Source organism: Larus michahellis, chromosome 4 (assembly GCF_964199755.1).
Source record: "Larus michahellis chromosome 4, bLarMic1.1, whole genome shotgun sequence".
NCBI lineage: Eukaryota > Metazoa > Chordata > Aves > Charadriiformes > Laridae > Larus > Larus michahellis.
This window is the reverse complement of record NC_133899.1, coordinates 26,474,159-26,499,108: the sequence shown is the minus strand read 5'-3', so window position 1 is coordinate 26,499,108 and position 24,950 is coordinate 26,474,159. Positions and strand designations below refer to the sequence as shown.

The following is a 24,950-nucleotide window of genomic DNA, read 5'->3' as shown; positions in this document are numbered from 1 at the left end:
TCTGCTGGCTGAGCTGCCTGTAACTGAAATGGTACCCAGGGACCCTTTCAACGGGAGTCAGCAAAAGAATTGACCTTCGTTATCGAAGTGCTGACTGGGCACTTTCCCAGGCCTGCTTTCCGACGTCTCAGAGAAAGAAATACCGGGCAAAAAAACGTGTGCTTGGAATAAACAGCGATTCACAGCCTGTAAATGGACTGGTTTCAAAGGAGGATCCTGGCAGCGTCCCATTTTGGGCCTGTAAATGACAGAAGGATTTGCGCTTTGCTGCTGACTGCCTGGCATGTTATTTAGTCTATTTAGCCCCCGACTCTAAAAGGGAAAAATGGGTGTAATAATTCTTCTTTTCTCCCAGCTTCTGTCATATCTATTGGGCTTGAAAGCACTTCAGTGCAGGAATAACCTTTTTTTTTGGTGTGCTATAAATATACCTGTACTGGGCACGTGGTACGTGGACACCCTGCAGAAATACTGTGCTATTTCTCACGTGTAATAAGTAATTGTTAGGTGTGTTTTTACTCGCTTGACCATTAATGTAAAGCCATTATAGAGTGACATATATAGTCTGGTATCACTGCCAGCATTGCTTGGAGCTTGTTGGCAGGCAGGCGGCTAGCGGAGGCTCAGGCGTGCAGCGTTCTGGGGTAGATCCCCTGGCAGCGTGCTCTGTTCATTCAGGTAGCGACCGCACTGATTGCTCAGAGAGAAGCAAATCTATTCCAGCCAGGAGTGTCCGTACAATGGGCCGCGGGAAGCTGCTTTCAGAGAATTGCCGCAAAGCAACTTCTTTTGGCGTAGCTGCTGCAACCAATTCCCCATCGCGCATCAGCGGGCCTGTCCATCAGGACGTGGTAATGGAAGTGCCAACCTCGCTGAAGCCGGCCGGCAAAGAGAGCCTTGGGGTCTCCCGGGACGTTGGAGGGTTCTGTTCAGATCACTGCCTGGAACAAAGCAAATGAGTCCGCAGGTTCGTGTCATGTATTTGTTTCCCCACTTTCCACTACGTGCTCTCCACGGTGACTTTCAACACTGTGCTGCAGACGCTTTGGGTACACTGTGTGGCATCCTCCTTCTGAAATTATTTCACCCTTGAAGACTGCAAGGGCTTCTCTGCCGTCCCCGTCCCCACATATGTGAGGAGGTCACTGGTGGCGGCAGATCCTGGACAAACGAGAAGGTGGAACATCCAACTTCTCTTCACTGCTCAGAGCTGTTCCTGCTCACTGACCTACAAGGGCGTTGTGTGGTGCAGGTGGGACTGTGCCTCTGCACAGCGTGTCCTGGCAATAACAGAAACCCTCTGCAGCCACATCCGATTTCCTCACCAGGAGGTGGGGGCCTGCATCCCTCTGCAGCTCCGGGAAGGCCAGGGTGTAAGTATCCACGTATCCTAAATTTTTTGAAAGGAAATGGTGGTATTCGTATCACCGGACTTAATTTAAGGCACGTAGTTTAAAAGTAGTTCCCTACTGCACTCAACGAGAAATGTGCTTCTAGGGGAAAGATGTCCTTCTACCTACCTTAGACAGGCCCCTTAGGAGGGGATGAATCACACCTGAGGACCACTTGCTCTGCGGTTGGTTCAGAGAGCAGCCCCCATCCACCCTGAGAAGGATTCTTACCCTGGAGACTTCGCAGATGAGGCAGCAAAAAAGTTTGGGGGAAATTGATGGTGGTGAGCACAATCCTTCCCATAGAACAGAAAGATTAAGCCCTGCTCCTCAAAGATATATTTAGACCTCTAACTCCCATGGCAAACGGGAGTCCTGAGGGGCTTGGCAGAAGCTGATAGAGTTATAAAAGCGTCAAGATTAGACAAAGCTGCATTGTCTTTCCTTTGATCTGTAATTCTCTCCTGGATTGTAAGAATAAAGCGTGGGGGGGCAGGAGGCCTTTCCAAGACATTGTTTCACTGCCAGACGCTGCCTGCAGGCAGCAGAAACCTGAGCTCCCACTTTCGGGTGGGCTCCGTGGGGCAGGAGTTGAGGAGAGGACTGGTGTTTGTGGTGCCGCCCATCGAGAAGGGTGTCAGATGTGCCATTTAGAGACAGGCCACGCTCCTAAAAAAACTCCCCAACCATAAACCAAAACTCTGCTGAGTTTTAACACTGCTTTATGCTAAGTATTAATAAGTAATTCAAAGTCTTCGTTTTGCCCGTTTTATTTCTTCTACAAAAGCTAACATTTTAGAAACAACAGAAAACCAAAAAGGGCGAAGAAAACAAAGTCACAAGGGGTGACAAGAACCTCTCTCCCAGTGTTCAGGACTTGGATGGTGTCTTCTTTCACTGACTCATCCCCCAAGATGTATGTTAAAGACAAAACAATGTGGGTACAGCGATGTGGATGAATCTTGTATTTCTTGTTCCCCTTTTTCTAACCCACCTGTTTCTCAAATAGTTTCCAGTCTACAATCTCTGTTGGTGCTCAAAGAGCCTCTACAACCAGCAGTGCTGTTACCATGAACGCTCTTAATCTGGTGTACGCACTGGGATGCATGTCATAACGGAAAGTAAGGGGTTTAATGATTTCTCTATGCTAACTGCCGTCTTTTATATTCCTAAATAGTTTTGTTGTTGTTGTTGCAGCCTATACTGTTACATCTGATGGAAGAACAGCTGGTCAATTATTTTCTACAGTCAGAGGCAATGTGAAGGGATTCAGAAACCGGACATAAAACCAAATCTGGACAATATAGGACTTGGCTCACTTGTCTGTTGTATAGTAAGAACTAGCACCAGCTGCCTTAAGCTGGTGGGTACGTATGCCAATTAATCCTCCAAGGCATTATTTTAATAAGTAGATTGAAAAAAGGAACCCAGGTGCAGCATAGATGTAGAAAGAAGGTCTCCTCCAAACGATCACGGTGTCTGGGGGACTCTGAGTTTCCAGCAGATGGGTGCACGCAGTCCTGGTCACAGCTTCAGCTGTCACTGGTTTTGCAATTTTGTTTGACTTCCAGTTTGTTGCCTGCCAAAGCCCAAATAAACTCATCTGAAAAATGGCAAGTGGAACAGCATGGAAAGTGAGGAAGTGGGACAACAGCGAGGTCAACTGCGACAGAATGAAGACCAGTCTCCTGTCATCATCTGCAGGTATCAGATTTGCTCTGTTAGTAATGCTTCGGCACTTTTTTTCCATTTCCCATATTTTTCCCATAACAGTGTGTGAATGCATATGTTCCTATTGGATAGGAGCTGAAGAGTCTGTTAGGACAATGAAAATCAAGACCAGATCTTAATTACCTTCCACAGTTGTACTCATGTAAATTGTCAGGGATATTGCAAAAAATCTTGAGTAAGGAATGAAGGATGGGGCAAGAGAAAAGGGGAAGCCACTTAAAGCCAAACTTTCTTGCTTGTAAGCACTGACAGACTCTGCAGAATTAGAGCATTAATTTACAAATTGTAATAGCTGCCCAAAGCCATGAGGTCCTCTTTAGCCCGTGAGGTTCTTCTCCAGCTCTAATGCCTCCTGTGATGTAGTCCTGCCTAGATCGGTGCTGGCTAATGCTATGCAGAGAGAACACCGAAATGGGATTGTGAAGAAAAGGTTTCTTCTAAATCTATGTCAGAATTTAGCAACTATATTTCCAAATTGCTTTTTTTACCATGGAACAAATGGATATTTCTACACTTTATACACCACAAAAATGTTGCGACATAGCTATTGGAGAATAGATGAAGCATTCTGAGGTCTTTCTTAAAGAAAGAGTAGTTCAGAGAGCAAATGGTCTTTATTGACGGTTGGACAGTGGTGGTGATCATTGTTGCAGCAAAAATATTTTGACAAGGATGAGTTTAAAAGGTGCAGAACTGCATCACGGAATGGTCCCATCCAAAACTGAGGAGGGATGCTGGCAGGACACTGGCTCGTTCAAAGACGTTCATCACCAGCTGCTCTTCAGCTCCCAGGTAACTACGTGTAACAAAAATGAAGTTTATTTTAATTCGCTGATCTTTTAGAAAGACACTGTTCTCATAAATGCAAAATGAATATTTAACTGTCTTATGTTTTGGAAATTAGCATGCAAAGACAGTGCCAGCCATCGTGTCCCAAGATGGGGGAGAGAAGAAGCAAGCTAATGAGGGCTTTCTGCTAGGTCAGGGCACAGCAGTGGAATGATGAACTGAAAATTCCTAAGGACATAAAATTGCCTGAATTTTTTTTTTTTTTTTTTCCTGAGAGAAATTAATGTGATGGAGAAAATTCAGGGGAGGGAGCAATTACTGGAGAAGGGAGGGAGGACAGGGCTGCTCCTCAGGTGTGGGAGGTACCGGGGAGCAAATGAACGGACTGCATATCATTACAGAAAAGGTCATTAATTGGCCGCTATTAAATTTTCCACCAGCTGATGGACAGTGTAGGAGAAAAGATACAGAAATCTAATGCCTCCTTCCCATGCTGCCTCCCCATGTTACAGGTGTGCGGATTGGCGACAGTGGGGCTTGTGGAAAGGCTGTCTCTGAAGAACCATAGTTTTGCGTATTTTGCATGGCCTTTGTGAGTAGAACTCTGCTCTCTGAAGCAGGACCAGTATTTCCTTCTCAGGCTTCCTTCAGAGAGGAATTCAGCACAGCTTGACTGTCTCCACCACATCTGAAAGGTGTATAGCCACCGCTGTGCTCCTCGCTGTTTGCAGGGACGGTCTCTTTGGGCTTTCCCAGGTGTACCATGACGAACGCTGGAGGTGTTGCGTTCAGTTCCCCTTTGTAGCCCTTCATTACACGGAACTCATTGAATTTGATATTTACACGCTTTATCTGATGCTTCATAAGCACAAAGCACCACCTACAAAAGAATATATTAGGGGAAGTTGTAGAAATATAGCGTTTTAGAAGCTCCATTCCTTTCGTGGAAAATAATGCAGATTTACATCAGTGTTGCTGCTGGGTAGAAATTGTGGCCCATAAGGAAGATGCTGGAATTTCCACTGGGAAAGGAAGAGTTCCAGTAAAAGCGCGTGGTCATTTATACTGAGTAATCTTGAATATTAAATGAGGAAATAGAAATATACGCCAGTTTTGAAAGTAATTTTTCTCTGATTAGAGCGAATTATACAGGAATACTCTATAAGGTAATTAAGCACCTATTAGATCACAAGGGTTTGATGCAGAAGACTGGGGATATAACTGTGTCCAGATGCTGCATTCCTGCATTATGGTTACTTTGGCATTGCACTCAGCTTAAAAAGGTCTCAGGCTCTCCTGGAGTCCCCCCAGCCTGTCCCCTTTGCTGACCTTGGTGGCGCAGCATCGGAAGACCTGCTGCCAAGAGACGGGGTATCAACTGTTCAAATGCAGCTGAGGGAAAGCGCAAACTGCAAGGTAGGGTGTCAACAGTCAGCATTTTGCTGATCAATAGCTGCTGATTTCTGAAGGATACACAGTGAATGCTCCAAAATTAATTGCTGGAAGCTGACATTAGTGCACAGGGGGAAAAAAATCAGAGGAGAAGACATTTGAAAAGAAAACAGCCCACCCACGAGTGATTTCTCCATGCAGAACACTCGAGGTTAAATTTTTCTGCCAAGGGGAACTCAACTTATTTCCTCAGTAGCAATGAATTAATAGTTCAGTTCTTAAGGCAAAGGCATGAAGCTTGCCTTTGCTACTTAATATTTCAAAAGTGCCATCTGCAGGCGTTGCTTTGTCCCTTGATAGCTCCTTTTTCTGTGCCCACTGAGTCAAACTTCTTCGTACAAAGTACCTGTAGAATACCACCCTTTGGCCATGTGGGTGTAACGTCCCTTTTGGAGCTTGATGCGACTGAGCTGAATCCCTGAACAAGACACAACATTCGCAGGAAAGGATTAGATCCTGCATCTTTAAATGGGAAGGAAACCCGCTGTCGCCACCACGTAGTTGAGAGCATGTCCTCCTGGGATGTGGGAAAGGAGAAAAAATACTATCGCAAAAGCAGTTAATAATACCCAAGCATGAATATATTGAAATATACTAACTGTATTTTATTTTATTTTATTTTTTAGAGAAGTACAAGAAGGTGCATACTGGCCACTTTGACGTGCTGCAGACCTGGGAGCAGAGGTGGGTTTTGAAAACTGGGGCTCAGGAGAGGTACAGTGCCAAAAAAGTGCCGGATTGAAAATTTCTCATGTGTTACAGCTTGTGTTTTTCTGCTGTCCTGAACACAAAGATCTTTCTAGGGTATTTTGTTGGGTTTTTGTTTTTTTGTAAAAACGGTTCCTTCGCCAGCGCGCTCATAAAGGTGTTTAAAACCCCCCTTTTACTGATTTTTTTGTGACAAAGAAGAAACTCACCATAAAATCAATTTTAATTTAAAATTTTACAATTTTCATCCACGGGACTTTTCGAGCAGATCAATGTCCTTTAATTAGCTTCAGCTCACCTTTTAGTTTCCATTTCAGTCATGTAGCAGAATTTGTAACGGCAACCCAGGGAGGTGCGCCAAGGTGGAGCCTGTACCTGCTTGAGAGGGCTTTGTGTCTGGAGAGCTGCGGAGAGACCCGCGATCGATAAATGAGTGGTAACAAAGGAGGAATTAAGTTGAATTTTGATGCTATGTATGGAGTACAACTCCACTAAACAGTTACCTCCTAAAGCTTCACCAGCCCAGAAGATAATGGCTTTGGCTCACGTACCCACGAAGCACAAACACAGGGTACATGTCTGGATGGAAATCTTTGCATCTCACCACCTGTAGGTAATATTTTTGCACCAGAATTACAGTTCACATCGCATGTCATCATTTGCTCCACATGACGAGAAAGCATTGCCACATTTGGAAGATTAAAAATTACAATTCGTTATTCAAAATACCTACTGAATTGCCTACATTTCCTTTGCCTTCATTACTGGTTATTAGGATATTTGTGGGTAACCAGCAGCTATTCCATTTGCACTTTGCCAGAGTTCCTGCCCTGTCCGTGCAGTTATTTTACAAATCAAGCTTTTGTGACATTACCCATTTGTCACCATGGGAACAATTTTGAGATCACAAGTATGGGCTGTGGCATTAATGAATAAATAAGGAGGAAAGAGTGCTGATTACAAAGAAGGCATTAAAAATCTTTGCAATCAGCAGTAATAACAACAGAAAAAAAATGCATGACACACAATAAATGAGAAAGTTCTCGGCATTACAGTTGGAAAACTCTCCTCGGGTCCTGCACTGTTTCTGTGCATTAGGCTGAGATGAGTCTTCGTGAGGCTGCCATCTGCCTTGGAGAAAAATAGCTGCTGATCAAAGCTTCGTTTTAAAGGATGAATTTTCGTTACAAGAATAAGGTGTAACCAGTATCAGTTCCCAGAATCTCGTGAAGAGAAATATTAACCTGAAAATGACCATGAACAAAAGTATTTTCCTTTCCGCATTTGGTTTTTAAATACTTAATACTGATGGATTGGTTTTTTTTTATTATTTGATGGAGTGAAAAGAAACCAAGTAGGAACTTTAGGCTAAAATAGTTTCTTATCTTAGTAGAAGAGTTTTATCGTGACTGGATTTCTGCTCTGTCTGTCTACAGAATAGAATGAACCTTGGCCACTGGTTGATGATGTAGCAAAGCTGTTGCATCCCTACAGGCTTGCTGTTCCTGGAGCAGCCTAGACCTGGTTCTTACACCGGATCTTCCAAAGTCTTCAGCATCCAGGACAGGCCGGCAGCTGGGGGCAGCCTCAGTGGTGCTCCTGGCCTTTGCAGGTGGGTAGATGACATGTCTCCATGAGTCAGAGCCTGGCTTTCAAGAGAGGGTTAAGCAGCCCATCCACAAAGCGTTTTAATGCTGGGTTTGGGGCCTGGTTCAAACGTCTTTTTCCCCTCTGCCAGCTGTTGCTCCCAGCTTTGCTGAAGATACTGTGATCACTGGGGTTTAAAGAATTTCACAGCAGCAAAAAAGGCCAGTCTGCTGGCTTGTTTGATGCAGAAATCCATCCCCCTCCCTGCTGCTGCCCAGCCTGTCTCCACGCTCCCATCCAGCGCTTTCTCTTTGTATCTTGTTATGAAATAAGGCAACTAGTTCATGCCGCGGATACTTTAATTCATTCTCATGGGCAGCTGTTTACAAAAGGGTTGTGGTTTTTGGCTGTTGGACAAGCCGTGGAAAGCTGGTGTTTCTGACAGTGCGTTTAGTAAACGTCCTTCCTCCCATAGGGAAGGGAGAGAGCAACCACATTTTCTAGCTCTATTAAAGACTTTTAATCATCAGATTTTAATCAAGAAGGTAGGCAGGATAAACCACATAACTAATATATTTGGCTGTCATGCCAAGCCCCAGATAATGTCTGTTGGGGATAGTAAAGGCCAAGGAGGATAGGAAAACATTAATATCAACAATTATAAAACTCAATTATGCCAAAGCATAGAAGAACAATGGAGCAAAAGCAGCTTCCGAGGCTCATATGGGATATGCACTAACAGCACAATGGAATCATGTCTTCTCTGCATTTCATTAACAGTTGGCATTAATAAGAACGCAGGTGTAACATGAACTCCTGCATTGAGTTCGATGTCCTGCTGTTTTAGCACTTCGTTGCAAAATCCCTTCTATAAACTTACTCCACGCAGGGTATGCACAGTCCGTACCATCGCCGCAACAAGCACAGCCCGGTGCCAGTATGTGCCGTGTGTGAGCAAACAGGGCGAGCACGGGCGCTGAGCCTCCCTGCTGCCTCCCCTCCCGGACATGTGGAGGCTGTAGACCAACCACCTCCAGCTTTTTGGAAAGGACCAGTGCAAAACTGTCCATCACGTCCCTGTCACCACTGACACGATCCTCGTTATTCCATAAACTTCTTAGATTTCGCAATATGCGAAATCACCTCCTCGCAAGTATTTTTCTTGGCTGGCTTCACAAACTTCAGTAACTATTCAGACAAGGTGTGCACCTTCTCTCCTGGATTAGGCCGCTTGGCCAAGTAGTCAGTGGAACTTCATTCCTGTCTCCATCCGTGAGCGTGCAGTCTTTTGCAAATGTCTTCCGTGGTAAATTCAGATAAAATTAGTCCAACTCTGCAAACAGTTCACGTGTTGATTAAATTAACTCACATGCTTATTCCCACTGGAATGGTCCGTAATCTTGTATCTGTACAGAGAAGCTGTCCTCACTAAGATTTTTTTTCTTGTTGTTGGCTTTTCTGGACACTTATGCATTCAAAATCTGTTTGCGTGACAAAAATAATGTAATTTTTCAAGAGTTTATGAAATTGCCTCTTCAATTTGTTCATACATGGTATACATTGCAGGAACATACCAGTAGCACATAAAAGATATTACTGGATGCATTTTATTGTTCAAGTATGCAAGTTGGCAAAATCAGCCATTTAAATATACTCAAATCTAGAAAACACATTTGGAAATCCATCTATCAATATTGCAGAGAAGCAGCGACCTACTCTTGGGTGTTGTATTTTTCCTGCTTTTCTGAGGAAGAAGGGAATACAAATGACCTTCAGATCTTACAGGGAAAAACACTTTTCTCAAATGTTTAAACAACAAGTGTATGTAGAGTTATCTGTGCCGGGCAGAGGTAATTCTGCAATATGCATTCAGTGATACTAACGTAATATGCTAATATCCCTAGCTTATTTTATACATCTTCTCTTTAAAGAAGTTAGCGTTGCAGTCCTCATGTGTATCATATCTCACCAGAGCAAAGAAATGTGACTTTATTTCCTATTATCCCAATTATTTTGTAATTTATTTCTTTCAGAACCCTCAGAATTTTTACTCCTTGGGGTTTAGTGTTCTTGACTTTTTTCTGGGTTTTTTTTGTTGCTTCCTCAGAGACTTCAGTCTCTGCCAAGGCCTCATTCTAAGCTCCCGTGACAAGTGCCCTTGGATAAAGAAATTTTGCATTGTATTTTAAAAGGAAAGGCGAATCAAAACCCCATCATTTCCCTTTCCAGCTACTTCACCATCCTTCGGTCAAGTCATTTCCTCTTCCTTATCAAGAGGTCCCACAGCCATCCAGTAAACTTTCTTGCTACTGGGAATATTTAATCACTGTTACTGTTTCATCCAAAGCTGCTTGTGATGTAAGCGCAGGTTTGAAATTGTCAGCGTCTTTTAGTGACAAGAGTGTTACGGCACACCAAATGGCCCAGCATTTCAGCTGGTAAGTTCCTACCCTCCAACAACGGAAGGCTCGCAGGGTGACCTGCTGTCTCTTTGCAAGCTCAGAGGAATTTCCTCAAAAGTCTAAGCCTGCGCGTGTGAGCAGCTGGAAGGGACCAGCACTGTGTCCATGCACTTTGTGTCTGAGGGCAGAATCTGGTTCTTCCCCTTTTTTTTCAGATAAAACAATTAGGACACAGGAAAATCAGCTTGATAGCTGCTCTCTTTCCATTTGATGGGATATTTTCAAGTGGCCATTTTTCCCTGCAGTTCTGTATTATCTTTTCAGCATTGTTTTTTTGCAGCTCTAGTGCACATTCTAGTTGAATGGTGTCTTTTTAGAGTATGTGACATCTTGCTCTACCATAAGATTCCAGGAGATGTTTCCAAGCAAAACACCTACAAGATCTAGCCACTATTCAGCCGCATATTTTCACTCCCATTTGTGCGTGTGTTACCTTACAGCTGAACAGACTGTGGCTAGTTATTTAAGTTGCTGTTTCGCCTTTCTGCCTCCTCGTATTTCTTTCTTTGGATGTGGTCTTCACGGCATTTCTTTGGATGTGGTCTTCATGGTGCTGGCTGCTGAGCAGTGCCTTGGTCTCTCTCAGGGTTCTGTGCAGTCAAGGCCACCTTCTCTTGCTTTGAGGGAAGCCCTTGTTGCACGTATCTCTGATCAGTGCATCTGCATAAATGAAATTTAAGTTCTAAAAAAAAAAAAAAAAAGCGATTCTGATAAAAATAATGCTGAAATCATATACTTTTAAAGTAGAAACCTCGATGCCAAAGATATTTCAGGCTTCAAAATGATTTATTTTTATTGTTTAAGGTTGAACCATCTGAACATCTTTGAGTTGCATAAATTTTCCACAAATATTAGTTTATATAATATTCTGTAATATTCATCATATCAGAAAAGATATAATCAACCCGTTTGACCATTATTAAAATATGAATTATATGCAATCCCCTCTCTCTTATTATTACAATTCTTTTGTATTTCTTAAGCCATACAAAATTTAATAAATCTTTGCAGGACTTAATAAATAGCAGAAGATTTATATATGTACTAAGACATTCATTTAGTCTTCATAGCCGTATTGAATTTATTTTCATCGGATTCCTCATCACCTGCTAGTTACCATATTTATTGCATTCTCTCCATTGCTTCTCAAAGCACGTACGCATGAAGTGTTCTTGGAAGAATATCTGTACAGATGTTGTGTTCATCAGGTAGACACAAAAAAACCATCTGATCAGCCAAGACATTTGACTTAGAGTAATGGAGAGGCTGTGAGTTCAAGTCCTGGCTGTCCATCATGTGAGAGCTCCTGGGAAGCTCAGTTACTGCTCTTTTTTTTTTTCCAGAAAGGCTCCTACTGTTTCAAACAATAACCAGAGAACTGCCTAAATTTTAGCAAGAAACAAACGTTGCATTTAAGTAGCAGTTGTGTTATTTGTGATGATTCAGACCCAATTGGTCACCCCTTAATTCCTCAAGAATTCCAATGCGTAGAGTTTTCCAGAAAGGAAAAAAAAATTCCATCTGAAACCACTTCCAGCAGCATTGCTGTCCCCAGACTGACCCTGCGACTGCTTGGGACCTCCTCTGGAAGTTAATAAGTGTATCTGGAGATTAATAGGCGTGAAATTGCTTGAGACTGTAGACTGATGAGGATCTGAGGGATCTGCTCTGCTTTTGCAATACCGATATCTCTCCTTGAGACAGGGGACTTCGGGGACAAATTATGGGGCTGGCCATGTGTTCTGCTGCCTCCAGAGAGCGGAGTCTTTGTGTCAAGAGGATGGGGCATGTTTGCAGCGGACCCTATGAGAGCATCAGTCTGGCTCGGCTGCCAGCTACTTTAGCCCTTCTGAAAAGACATTTGTACCATTGTTGAAAAATTTACCTTGTGAGGAGCAAAGTACGCTGCATCTACTCAGGCTAAAGTTGTGTTTAAAATGCCTTTATACCCTAAGGCATGAGGGATCCTGCTTCCCACCAGCTGCAGGAGCAAAAATAGGTTCTTGTAAGAGGAAATCCTCTCCAGCTTCAACTCTGGCACTTTTTTCATCAAATGTCTTCCTTTTTTACCCTGGTTTACAGGGCTAGATCAAAACCCCAATCTTCATGCACCTTCTTTCTCTCCATGCCACCCGCTGTTGGCTTTGTCAACGGGAAGGTTTGTAACATCCAGACAGTTCGTGTCTTGGGGGCTGTTTTGTACATGATGGCGTTGGCATTTAAAAAAGTAGAACTATGGGCAGCAACACACAGTTTGTTAGATACATACCTGCCGTATGGACAGAATTGTGCTCTGCATCATGGCATCATGGCATCATGAACAGGCCTGGAAGGGAACGCCAGAGGTCATCCCAGCTCGGCGTGGTGTCAGCTACATTGGCAATGATTCAGTCATGGCATTAGAAAATGTAGTAATTGCCAGCTTTCTTATCTCTAATCAACAATGTAAAAGAAAATCAGGTTACCTGTGTAAAACTCTCCTTGGCTAAATCATTTCAGACCAGAAGTTCACCTACTGCAGCATCCAGCAAACCACAGCCAACAGAAACAGTTGGGTAAAAGAATAACAGTGCGAATACGCAGTGAGACTTGCTGGAAAACATCTTTTTCCTTGTTTCAGGTGACTAAACCTGTCTGCTTGCATGAGGTTTGATATATGCAGAATGCTGAATGGATTAGGAAACTTGTGTGAAAACAGACTCTGGTACCAGGACAAGATTTTAGTCAGCAATCGTTCCTCACTGACAGGCAGTTAAGTGATGCTCTGCTCTCCTGTAAAAGCCCTTGAGGTCTTAACGTGATCACATTCATATTACTTGAAGAGATAACTCTAGAAAAGCAAGCAACTAAAGAAACTTAATGCCACTGGGACAGGTCATGTTTCGAACTATGTGAAATTTTCTTGAAGCCATTAACTTGTTTGCCTGGCATTAAACATTTTTAGGAAATTTCAAATTTTTCCTATTTTTAATACTGCCTGTCCACAGAAATGCTATTTATTTATTTATCCATCTATTTGTTTGTTTGTTTGGCTGTTTTGCTGCCTGTCTGCAAAGATACAATCCCAGCTGAAGAAAAGAAAGAGTCAAAATATTGACTGAAGCAGCACCAACAGAAACAGAGAGAATATTGCTTGTGGTTGTAAAAAGGCAGTTTTATTTGGAGAAAATGCAACTCTGCTAACACTGTGGAACTACACATCTGTCTAAGCATTTATAAAGCTGTTCCCATACCTCCGAGAAAGATTGCAACATGCCTTACTCACTGAAACAGAATAAATATGTCCGGGAAAATTGTATTAGAATAGCCCAGATGGAGATTGTCAAAATATAAATCTTTGTAAGTAACTGATACATATCTCGGGGAAAAAAGAAACAAACAGCACATGTAGGCCACTGCTAATGAATCACATTATTCATAATGCTGTTAATGACTCAGGCACGGATACCTTGTGTAATTAAATTACAAGGAAGCAAAGTTTAAGCAGATGGAGCTTGTCGGAATTTTAATATGCTGCAAACTGCATTTCATACTAGAAAGAAGACTAATTGTTTTGTCAAGATTTATATTCTAGTACTATTTTATATATTACAATCCAGAATTTCAGATTTTATCTCGCCAAATAGCTGTCTCCTACGCACATCAGCCTGAGAGTGGTCCAAATGATGTTTCTTGAACTTTTTTTGGCTTCAGATTCCTGAATTCAGATTCTGAATTCAGATTCCTGAATCCTTAGTTTAGCCTCCATTTCTGCATTCGTCATATCCCGGCTAGGAGTTATGTTGGAATGAAAGGTTTATTACCTGTTATGTTTTGGGACCTATGAGATAACTCTAGGAAATTCTTCTTCTCCCATTCCTCCGATGGCAGTGTGTCGCCTGGTTTGCAAACCGTGGTCCTACAGCACATCACTGCCGCGAGGGAGTCCCAGGCGTGCTGGGAGTTTTCCCCCCGTGAGGCCCTACATCCCTGACCTCTAAACCTCCTTCCCTCTCCTTCCAAACCGCAGGCCTTCAGCTCTTCAGTGCTTCTTTTGGTTGCTCCGACCACAGACACATCTAGCCAGAATATGCTTATAAAGCTGTGCGTATATTGTTTTACCATTTTCCTGGTGGTTTGGGTGGGTTTTTTTCCACATCTCTTAATTAAATCATGCATTTACATAAAAAGTCTTACAGTCCAAGGCATAATCACCTCGCTGTACTGAACAAGTCACAGCCTGCGCTTAGATTATTACATAGCTATTCCATATTAAATTATATTCATGGCTGTTAAAGGTGAAAGACAAAGCAGTGCTGAGGAACACGTGGCTACTGCAGGATGGCAATAGCCTCACAGAAGGCATTACAAGATCCACAAGGTCATTTCCAATTCACCATGCCTAATTAAGTTGTTCCCAATGTTAACAGCTGAAAAGCCATTCAAAGTAGTTTATGTATCAGCTCTGTTAAGTAGAACGTTAACTGTGTGGAGGTAAAAGCAAATAACGCGCAAGGGAAAATCCCTCACATCTTAAACGATCAGAATACGGTCTAAAGAAAAGCTAATTATGATGATGCCTTTTTGTGCTAATTAACAGATTTCGTATGGGGAAAATAAGCTTTACCATGCCAACTTAGGGGACCTGACAAAGCCAAAACAACTCTTGCCCCGTCGCATGTCTGAAGAAAAGAGGAGGGAGAGGAGGTTTGCGCAGCTCTTGCTGTTTCTCATTGCAGCCCAGGAGGTGGCCTGGAACCACAATCTAATATTGAGGTAAACCAACAAAATTGAAGCTTTTAACGTTGTTTGCATGAACACGCAAAATAGCATTTCCATCACTACGTCCTTCTTCCTTTCAATGCACCTTGGAAAAACGGATAGGGAACTCCAAAAACATAGGAATATTAAAATTAAGCTGAATGCTGAGGAGACCAGGCTGTACCTTGGATCCGCTACAACACCCGAAAGTTTAACTCCCTTCTTGTGCTCTGCTCGTGGCAGCTACAAAGAATAATTTTCTTTGGCTGAATGCTTTATTTTTCAGGCATTTCATTTCAGTTGAATGAAATAGTGTTTCTCCAGAGCTGAAATTGTCTCTGGGAATTTTGCCCTCCTCCTAATAAAAAAGAAGATCTTACTGAGGTATTTTCTTTCAGGTCATTGAGAACCGAAATAGAATATTTTTATTTTTTCAGCCCAGTCGCGGTCCCTGCACCACTTCTCCTACACCAAGTCCCCAGAGTCTCACCAGATTCCCAGGCACGGCATTTTTTTTTTCTCTCATTCCTTCCGGGAGAGGCCGTATTTCTCTGCTGGCCTCCCAGCCCCTCTGCGGGCAGCTGGGGAGCGATTCCCGCCTGCTGCGGGATGGGTATGCAGAGCCTGTCCTCAGGGCAGAGCCTAAGCCAGCAGACTGCTTTCCACCCAGGTGACCTCCATCAATCCATCCAGTGAGCTACAATTAAAATGAACCGAGCTGTTCCGCTCTAAACCGAGATATTTAGACTATCTCAGTAGATGGCGTTGGGACATTCAGCATGAAAATGCCAGAGATTCATAAGTTTGCTTTGTTTTACACAGGGCAGAAAATTAAATGTCTTTCTGCCTGGGAAAAAAAAAAAAAAAAAAGAAGTTGACTTGTCCACACTATTTCTCTTCTTAATGAGAGTCACTGTGACACAGGAAAGATGTGGTGGAGAAGCCAGATCCAATTGTCCATTGAAGTTAGTGCATATTGTAATTTATATAATTATTCAATTTGAGCTGTCCATTTGAGGAGAGGATAATAAATGGATGAAGATTAGAGATTAAAAGCAGTCGAATAAGTCATTCCTAATCAAATTCTGACCAATCTCTTGTTTGAAGTTTTACCTCTGGTTTCTAGAACCAGCATTTCTTTAAAGTACAAAAAATATTCCAAAAACTGAACCACTGTTTTTGTTCTCTGTCCTAGGTAACAATTTATTGTATTTTACCATCAGCGGTGGGACTTCAGGAGTTTATATCTGCAGCTGTTCACTGCAGCCCCACAGCCTCCGCCATAATTCAACACAGCACCAGTGGAACCGTGCGTCTTGGCACCGCCTGACAATCCCGCTTGCAAATTTGTCTGAAAATCTGAGCTCTGAAATCCTGCAGGATACCGTTTTCCCTTTGCCAGCCCCCTCCGCTATCCTTCGGAGCCGGCGCAGCGTATATGTGACCGGGAAACGGACCTCGCTGCCTTCCACCTGGGGTTTCTGTGCCAGGCAGCACCGAGCATCGCCTTCTGCATCCCGAGCTGAGGCAGCGCACAAACCCGGAGCTGCCGAGGGGATGGTTCAGGTGGCTCCTTAGCTCTGTAAATGCTAAAATAGCTACCGCAGTTAGAAAACGCCAAACCCAGTGATACACCGTCTAATTTTGAATTATTCCAGATACCACTCTCAGCGACCTGAAAGGGCTTCATTGGCGTATTCTTCAGAGGGTGCTGCCTCTGCGCACAAGGCTGCTCCCAGCACGTGTTCGGGTGGAAATCCCATCTTTGAGAATATCCCGTGAAAAAAGACCACCACACGCAAGGACCTATGGATCATACATCACCCCAGTGGCACCGGGGACGCTCTGAGGACACGTGAGCTAAAAGCGAACCAGTTAATGTTAACGCATCGGTTTTCTAGTGGCTTTCCAGTCCCTAAAGGGGTTACAGGAGAGATGGGGAGGGACTGTTGATCAGGGAGAGGTGCGGTAGAATGAGGGGGAACGGTTTTAAACTGAAAGAGGGGAGATTTAGGTGAGATCTGGGGAAGAAATTGTTTGCTGTGAAGGTGGTGAGCCCCTGGCCCAGGTTGCCCAGAGAAGCTGTGGCTGCCCCATCCCTGGAGGTGTTCAAGGCCAGGCTGGACGGGGCTTGGAGCAACCTCGGCTGGTGGGAGGTGTCCCTGGCCAGGGCAGGGGGTGGGACTGGGTGGCCTTTAAGGTTCCTTCCAACCCAAACCATTCTATGATTCCATTTTCATGTGATCTCATTCTTGACAGTGTAAAATGTGTTTTGCCGCTTATCCGATTTCACAACCTCTTGAAGCTTCTGGGGGAAAAAAAAAATGTAGTGAGTTGAACAGCGGTGCGATCTCAGCCTGGCGGAGGCACTGGCGGTGTGGGCTCTCTACCATGTGTGACAGGAGGAGGCCAGTGCATGTCCTACGCCTGCTCTCACCCCTGACAGCCATGGCTTCACAAGGCACTCCACTGGTGGTGCTGACTGTGTTCAAATGCCATTTTCACCTGAAAATGGCTAAGCAGAGTCTATATAAATTTTAAAGTCAGGGTTACTGGCCTGCATACGTGGCTGGCATCAGCACTGTCTCTCCACAGAGAGGATTTATTGTAGTGTGGGTAGGAAAAGGCAGGAATTGACCATCCACTGCCCCCGTCGGTTCCTGTGGGATGCTCTATGGTCAGAGCCCCGGTGCCGTCCCACACAAATGCAAGGAAAGAAGAACACACGGCAGTGTGTGTAATGAGCAGAGAGCTCATTAAGAATTAGGACATCAAATCTGCAGAAAACTTGAAGCACTTACTCATCTTTTCTTTGCCAAAGCTCAAATTCGTTGTGAATCTGGAAGCTGGAGAAGTTTACTGACCAGAAGGAAGTCTGTGCCTCTCGGTGAGCTGTTGGAAGTGGGATGAGGAACCTGGAGAAGTGCCGCAGTTATCTTCTTCCCTGGGCATCCCTTTTGGCGTCTGCCGTGAGATGGGATAATGCTCTACGTGAACTACTGCTCTGAACAGGTACATCACGTCTTAAACTTCTGATGTTATGCGGGGGTGCATTTATATCACAACGCAGTTAATTGAGGGGGAAGGGGAGAGGGAGGGAAACAAATGCCAAGTGCATTCCTGTTAATTCCAGTACACTGCCAGAACACGCTCAAATAGTAAAAGTACAATTTCCATCTTGTCAATACGGGGAGCAGGGAGAGCAGCAGGAGCTCCTCTGGACTCTGACCCATCTCCGTGCTGCAGTCTGTCTCCCAGCAAGGGATGGGCTTATTTTTCTGTAGGAGCAGGGTTGGAGGGTTTACGTTTATATGCAAAAAAGAATCAATTTCTAAAGTCGTCAGCTACACTAAAAACCTCTTGATGGTTGTCCTGCAACCTGAGCCCAGTGAGAAAAACAAGGGGCCAGCTCCTGGCTCGGCCGAGGTTCCTTGTGCTCTGGGGCAAAACCAGGGCACAAATAGCTGAAGTCAATGAAACCACGCAGGTTTATACGCAGAAAGGCTCTGGATTGCTACCTATGGACCAGCACATGCACCCAAGGTCAGGCAGCTCCTTCTACTTACTCTAAGTGTTGAATCCAGCCTTACTACCCTCTAAATTACACATTAGACGGGCTTGTTTTTAACCAACCTCTGTGCTTAAATTACAGCTCAGTCTCTTGTCCCCATCCTCTGGCTACTTATGTTTCACGTGAAGCAATTTTATGCAAGGAGAGAACTGGGATTTGATGAAGGAGGTGGACACCGGCTAGGGCAGGAGGCCGAAGCTTACCTGCCGTGGCCCTTTGATTAGCTTGGCGGTTAGTGACTTGCTGTAGGATCTCTTCACCTCCAGGGTGAGACACAGCGTCGCTTTCCTGCCCTCACCCCGAGTCCGTTGTCCCGTGGAGCTGGCAGGGAGCCCGCTGCCACTTCCCGGCGCCTCCCTGGCTGTAAATTGCTGGGGTTGGCTCCCGTTTGCTGCATCCGCCATGAAAAATGAACTTTCAAATAAAGAAGAAATGCAGTCCTATAAATCTGTTGAGGAAAGGGAGAGGAATATACTCGGCACGTGCTTTGGTTGTAGAATAAGCAGTTCAGCCACAAAGCTTTTCTTCTAAGAATAAAGCACTCAAAAAAAAAATATAAATAGACATGCAGAAAATGAGCAGCCTGCAAAGGCACAACCAGCGCTTTCTCAGCTGGGTGTTGAGTGATGGGTGAGAGCCACAACCCCCCTCTGCCCTGTGACATGGCTGGCTCGGTGGCCCAGACGGAGCTGCCAGTGGCTGGTCCCTGGCTCTCGCGCTGTGCAGGGAGCAGAACACGCTGCTCCCGAAAACACCGAGAAAAATTTGTCAGGTTGTTCAGAGGAAGAGGAAACTGCTTTAATTTCTCTACTGCTGTATTTCACTCATTATATTTAGTGTTTCTTACTGTGCTCGTTTATTACAAATGCATATTGTGCCTTGAAGTTGATTTTCGCGGCAATTCATCATTCTTGGAACCGCTTTCCTTCGCTTCCCTAATTTACAGCCCAAAGCTTGGCTCATCTGAATTGCTTCTCTTTTGTTACTGAGTTTGGGTTTAGGTACGGTTTTCCAGCCCAGGCCAGCGCTGTGACTGCCTGGTCGTCCCGGGGTGCCTTAGCACGTGGCGGGAAGAAGAGGTCTCAAGGCTCTGACTCACCATTCAGCAGGGAGCTCAGAAGGGGCGTTTATGTCCTTGCAGAAGTCTCATTTTCTGCCTGTATTCTTTGAGTGCAGTATCTTCAGGAAATGTTCTTTCTAGCTGGTCAGTCAAGAATTACAGCTTCTTATCTTACCTGAGTGCTCTCTTTGTGCTTTTCTGTGTTTATTCCTTCCTTTTGAGGATGGATGGAGCAGACATTCAGCGGGTAAAACACTTGCCATAGGAAACTGTAGTGTTAGCCTGAACGCCTGAAATGTTCTGCATGCATCCCCAGTAATACCTTCCTCCGCAAGCGGCATATCTCCTCTGGGCTAGCAACAGAGCAACTGTCAGTTTGCAAGTAGCTTTCAGGGGAAATTTAGCCCTTTCTTTCCAAAACTGTGATTCCATATATGGTTCAGCTGTTACTAAATGGTGGAAGTGTCTAAAATCCATCAATCTGCTGTTTTGTTTTTAAAGCAGGATGAGCTGTCTTTATTGTGTAAGTCAAAACAAATTCTAGGGGGAAATAGTTTGGTTGGTTCCATCCTTACATGTGAGACTTGTTATGCTTTTTTTTTTTTTTTTTTTTTTAACTTGAGTACAAATAAGAACACCTGCAGTTTTGTCATTTCATGGCTAGCCTGGGAGATTTTCTCAGCCTATTTCAGTGACCTCACCCCACGACTGGCATTATGTAGAGCTGCAGTTCCACGTCCTCCTCACCCACGGGAGAGCCACAGATGCTCCATGGGATGGGCAGGACCGATGCGTGCCATTGTGCCTGCAGCATCCCTGGAGCTGCCCAGATGCAAGGCGTGCAGGTGCAGCTTGGTACATGAATGACCCTGGGCACTGCAGCACCTCAGCCCTTCAGAACATTGGCCAAAACAGCAAATATAGTTGTCTATTTTAGATAAGAAAACTCCCATGATAAAAAGCTAGAGATCATAGAATCGCAGAATGGTTTGGGTTCGAAGGGACCTTAAAGACCACCCAGTTCCACCCCCCTGCCCTGGGCAGGGACACCTCCCACCAGACCAGGTCGCTCCAAGCCCCGTCCAGCCTGGCCTTGAACCCCTCCAGGGATGGGGCAGCCACAGCTTCTCTGGGCAACCTGGGCCAGGGGCTCACCACCCTCAGAGTCAAAAATTTCTTCCTGAGATCAATTTAAATCTCCCCTCTTCCAGTTTGAAGCCACTACCCCTCATCCTACCACTACCTGCCCTTGTAAAAGGTCCCTCTCCAGCTTTCCTGTAGGCCCCCTTTAGGGACTGGAAGGGGCTGGAAGGTCTCCGCGGAGCCTTCTCTTCTCCAGGCTGAACCCCCCCAGCTCTCTCAGCCTGTCCTCACAGCAGAGGGGCTCCAGCCCTCCCAGCATCTCCGGGGCCTCCTCTGGCCCCGCTCCAACAGCTCCGTGTCCTTCTGCTGTTGGTGCCCCAGAGCTGGAGGCAGTATTCCAGGTGGGATCTCATGAGAGCAGTTTCTTCTTTTTGTGGAACAATTTGTCAGATCTCCGCGGAAGCCAGAGCACTGTTTCTGGTCGCCCTGGGTGCTTCCCTCAGAAGTGGGTGTTTCACAAAAACTCCCAAGCTACTGCTCCCTGGCCAGCTGCTCTCTGGAGGCTTTGGCTGGCCTGAATGCTCTGCTTGGCTTCTAGCGCAGGTGGGGAGGCTTTAGGGGTGCTTAGCAGCCTGCTGGGCTGGGAGAAGAGTTCAGCAAGAAAGTGTGTTTCAATTTTAAATATGTTGGGTCAAAATATCTATTTCTTAAAGAGAAACAACTAAAAACAACAGCAAAACCAAAAGCGCTTAAAAACTGTTGATACCCTAACCGTGAAAGTCATCATTAAAATAACTCAGTTTAGTTTGGAGAGTAGAATCTAATTACCTTTTTTTTTTCCCTTTAATTATCTCAGTTTCTATCCTACACTATCCAGCAAGGAAATAGTTGCAGCAAGACAGAAATTATTAAAGAAGGATCATTTTGTCTGACTTCTGTGTGATTTCATTTTAAACCTGATTGATCTAAGGATGACCAAGCAAGTTTAGTCCATTGAAACCAGAATTACCAACTGTAATGAGAACTACACTGGTGCTGGACTGTCGTGTCTTTCTGCCAACGATGTTTTAATTTCAAATTAAAATTCTGCCTATTTTTCCCCAAGTCTGTCGAGCTTTTCCTACAGGTCTTCTGCTCACCAGCATCAGCATGTTCCCTGAATGTTACCTTGCAAGCCTCATACATGTGGGAATTACTAGGAAATAAAAATAGGCTTGGGCTTGTTCACATCCACCTGCTGTTTTCAAGATGAAAACACATGGGAAAGCAATTTAGAGTGACAGAACACTTTTTAATTTAAAAAAAAAAAAAAAAAAAGAAGTTTTTATGGAAGCCTAAAGCGTCAGCTGGATTGTGAACCAGAGGAGAAACATTATGTTTCAGACTTAACTACCATCTCCCGTACGGCGTGATACTGTTAAATACCTCAGAGGTCCACGAGGAATCTGAAACTCTACAGCCACTTAAAGCAAGCTAATTCAAGGCAGCAGCATATGTAAAGGCCTATAAAAAGGCCTTTTTTTATAAATGTTTCCATGATTTATAAGTGTTTTCCATGATTTAGACCTTTTTATATACTGTATCTAAATTGTCAAATATTTCAAAGCTCTATTTTCTTTACTTTTGTGATTTTTTTTCCCCCCACAGACTTACTGAGACTTTTCCTGCAACAAGAAAAGACTCGTTTTGATCTTCCCCCAACCTCTTGTAGCTTCCCAGGTTTCAGGATTTCTTTTGCACGTTTGAAAAAAATGCCATTGGGACAGATAAATGCCTTTGCTGCCGTACGGAGGTTCATCTGCAGCTGCGGCAAGGTGTATGCAGCACTCCGACTCCCCTTAACAGCTCCGCTTCAATGAGCAGCAGTTTTCTGCAGTCAGTTCTGACTTCCCCAACTTTGCACTAACACAAGCAGAAATACATTTTTTTTTTTTTTTTCCACTGCAACAAAGCTAATCCTGTGGAAAGTACTGGGAAGGTCTGTCTTTGTTGAGTCCTGCTGTTAGCCCTGCCCTGCCCAGGTGGTGACATCCTCTTCCAGATGGTTACAGACTGAAAAACAACCTCTAAGCAAGCACCTTGTAACTCCTTTTATACAGCCTTTCGTGTCTCTGCCCTCCCTGGCCCAGCAGACCTTGTCATTTACCACCACTGTTGCTCCCCGAGTCAGCACTGTGTGTGTGGGTCCGGTCCCACAGCCGTGTCCATCCATCCTTGCATCCTGACTTGGTCCATGGAATCACGTAAATAGAAATCAAAGTAATTGACGGAGATATGCTGATTTTTATTATTTTTGCTGTTGAAAGACAAACAAGCTAAATCACAAGAATGAAGTGGTTTTGACTTTATATCTTCTGTTTCAAAATGACCGCTCCAATATGTAGTTAAACAGAGGGGAAAAAAAATTAACTAAAATATTTCAGTTTATTGAAATGTAATTTTCAGGCTGGTCCAAACGCACTTACGAGTTTCTCTTCAATGGCTTTGTCTGTCCTCTGTTCAAAACCAAACAGTTTTTAATTTCCAGATTTTCTTGAGGCGCGCAGCTCCTGCCCGGTGCTGCCTAGTTGCCCGTTCAGCTGCGTTCGCGGGGGAGTGCAGCCCTTTCCTAAGTCAGTGCATTCAAAGACAGGAAATATTTCCTGCCTTAACTTTGTGCAAAATCACATCCTCAGACGGGCAAGCTTTCCGAGGCATGGACGCTCACCGGACTTGGACAGCTTAGGGCTACCAGGATCTAAGTGAGTACAATTAATCTCTGCGCTGGAGGAAGGCGACCAAGGAGTCCTATTAGCACTGAAGCTGCTTTGACTCAGAAGGATCAATAACGCTTATTTGCAAGTGTTTAGAGTACATTATTTGCATTTGTGAAGGTAATGAAAAAACTATTGAATTTTAATTAGCATTTTCTGGCTCTTCTGGGAGAACTCTGATTCAATCCACAGATACTTTCAGTATATTTGAAGACAACATTGTGGGCAACATTCAGAATAATTTCTGATGTTCTGCCATTACAAAAAACACCTCCAAAGCATAGATTTCCATAAACTACCCACTGCCACAAGTTATTACAGACGCATAGTAATGGGTCTATTGTACTATAAATTGTTTTGTCATTTTGAATTTCTGGTAACTGCTGAGAAGAAAAATTAAATAAATAAAATGACCGATTTTCTTTTATGAAACCAGGCTTCAGCTGGGAAAATGATTTTTTCTACCGCACATAATAACATTTAGATAAATAGATCAGCTTTTTCTCTACTACATACTCCAGAATAAATAATTGTACTAAATGTCCATGTAAATGTTTTAGATAGAAAAATACACAATGGAAAATAATAAATACTGTAAGTCAGAATGGTCACATAATGTAGGTCTGCCATTCATCTGATGAGAATGAGTGTACCCTGAACAGCCTTTTCAGATAAGACAGACAGAATAATACACAGATATTTTAAAATAGATCTTAAAAAAAAAACCAGCAAGTTTTTATTCACAGAAAAAGTGAAATGCCTCAGTTGCTATGAATGTTATTAATGTGTAGACAGAGTTGAGACATTCAGATTCCTTAACTGTTACTTTCCATCTTTCAATCCATTTATATCTTTAACTGTTCTTGACTCTACACTTCAAGTAGTTTTTAATTTATATTTTAATAGATGTTTCCAGACTAGGAATAAGTAAGAAAACTCTTTTATATTGATGATAATTGCTTCAGTAATGAGAGTGAAGGAAAAATTTGGACTCATCAAGAATCAATCTCAACTTCTGGCGGGAAAGACATGATGGAAGTGAATGTTCATACTAGCAATCCCCTGTGCCTGGTGTGGAAGGGCTCCAAGGAGGAAGTGCTTCAGCAAAGCTGATGTGGTCCTTATCTGGTCCTTAGTTTAGGAGAGCAAACCCCTTTCAGTTTGGCCTGGATGGTTATCTAGAAGCTGTCAAGAACAACTGGAGCTTGCGCTTGGCCTTGTTGAACTTCATGAGGTTCTCACAGGCCTACCTCTGCAGCCTGTCCAGGTCCCTCTGGATGGCATCCCTTCCCTCCAACATGTCGACCACTCCACACAGCTTCTTGTTGTTGGCAAACTCACTGGGGATACACTCACTCCCACTTTCCATGTCGCTGACAAAGATGTTAAACAGCACTGGTTCCAGTACCGACCCCTGAGGAATGCCACTCATCACTCATCAGCAAGTTTGCAGATGACACGAAGCTAAGCGGGAGTGTTGATCTACATGAGGATAGGGAGGCTCTACAGAGAGACTTGGATAGATTGGATCGATGGGCCAATGCTAATGGAATGTGCTTCAACAAGGCCAAGTGCTGGCTCCTGCACTTGGGCCACAACAACCCCATACATCGCTACAGGCTT

At 44.0% G+C, this 24,950-nt stretch overlaps 1 long non-coding RNA gene across 1 annotated transcript; it reads left to right on the top strand.

The window, feature by feature from the left end:
- The first annotated feature begins 7,102 nt into the window (after positions 1 to 7,102).
- On the top strand, positions 7,103 to 23,764 carry LOC141743182 (uncharacterized). The gene is made up of 6 exons (XR_012586975.1): positions 7,103 to 7,683; positions 14,700 to 14,875; positions 16,056 to 16,426; positions 16,519 to 16,715; positions 17,682 to 17,872; positions 22,222 to 23,764. It is a non-coding gene; the product is annotated as an uncharacterized LOC141743182 (long non-coding RNA).
- Positions 23,765 to 24,950: the final 1,186 nt, after the last annotated feature.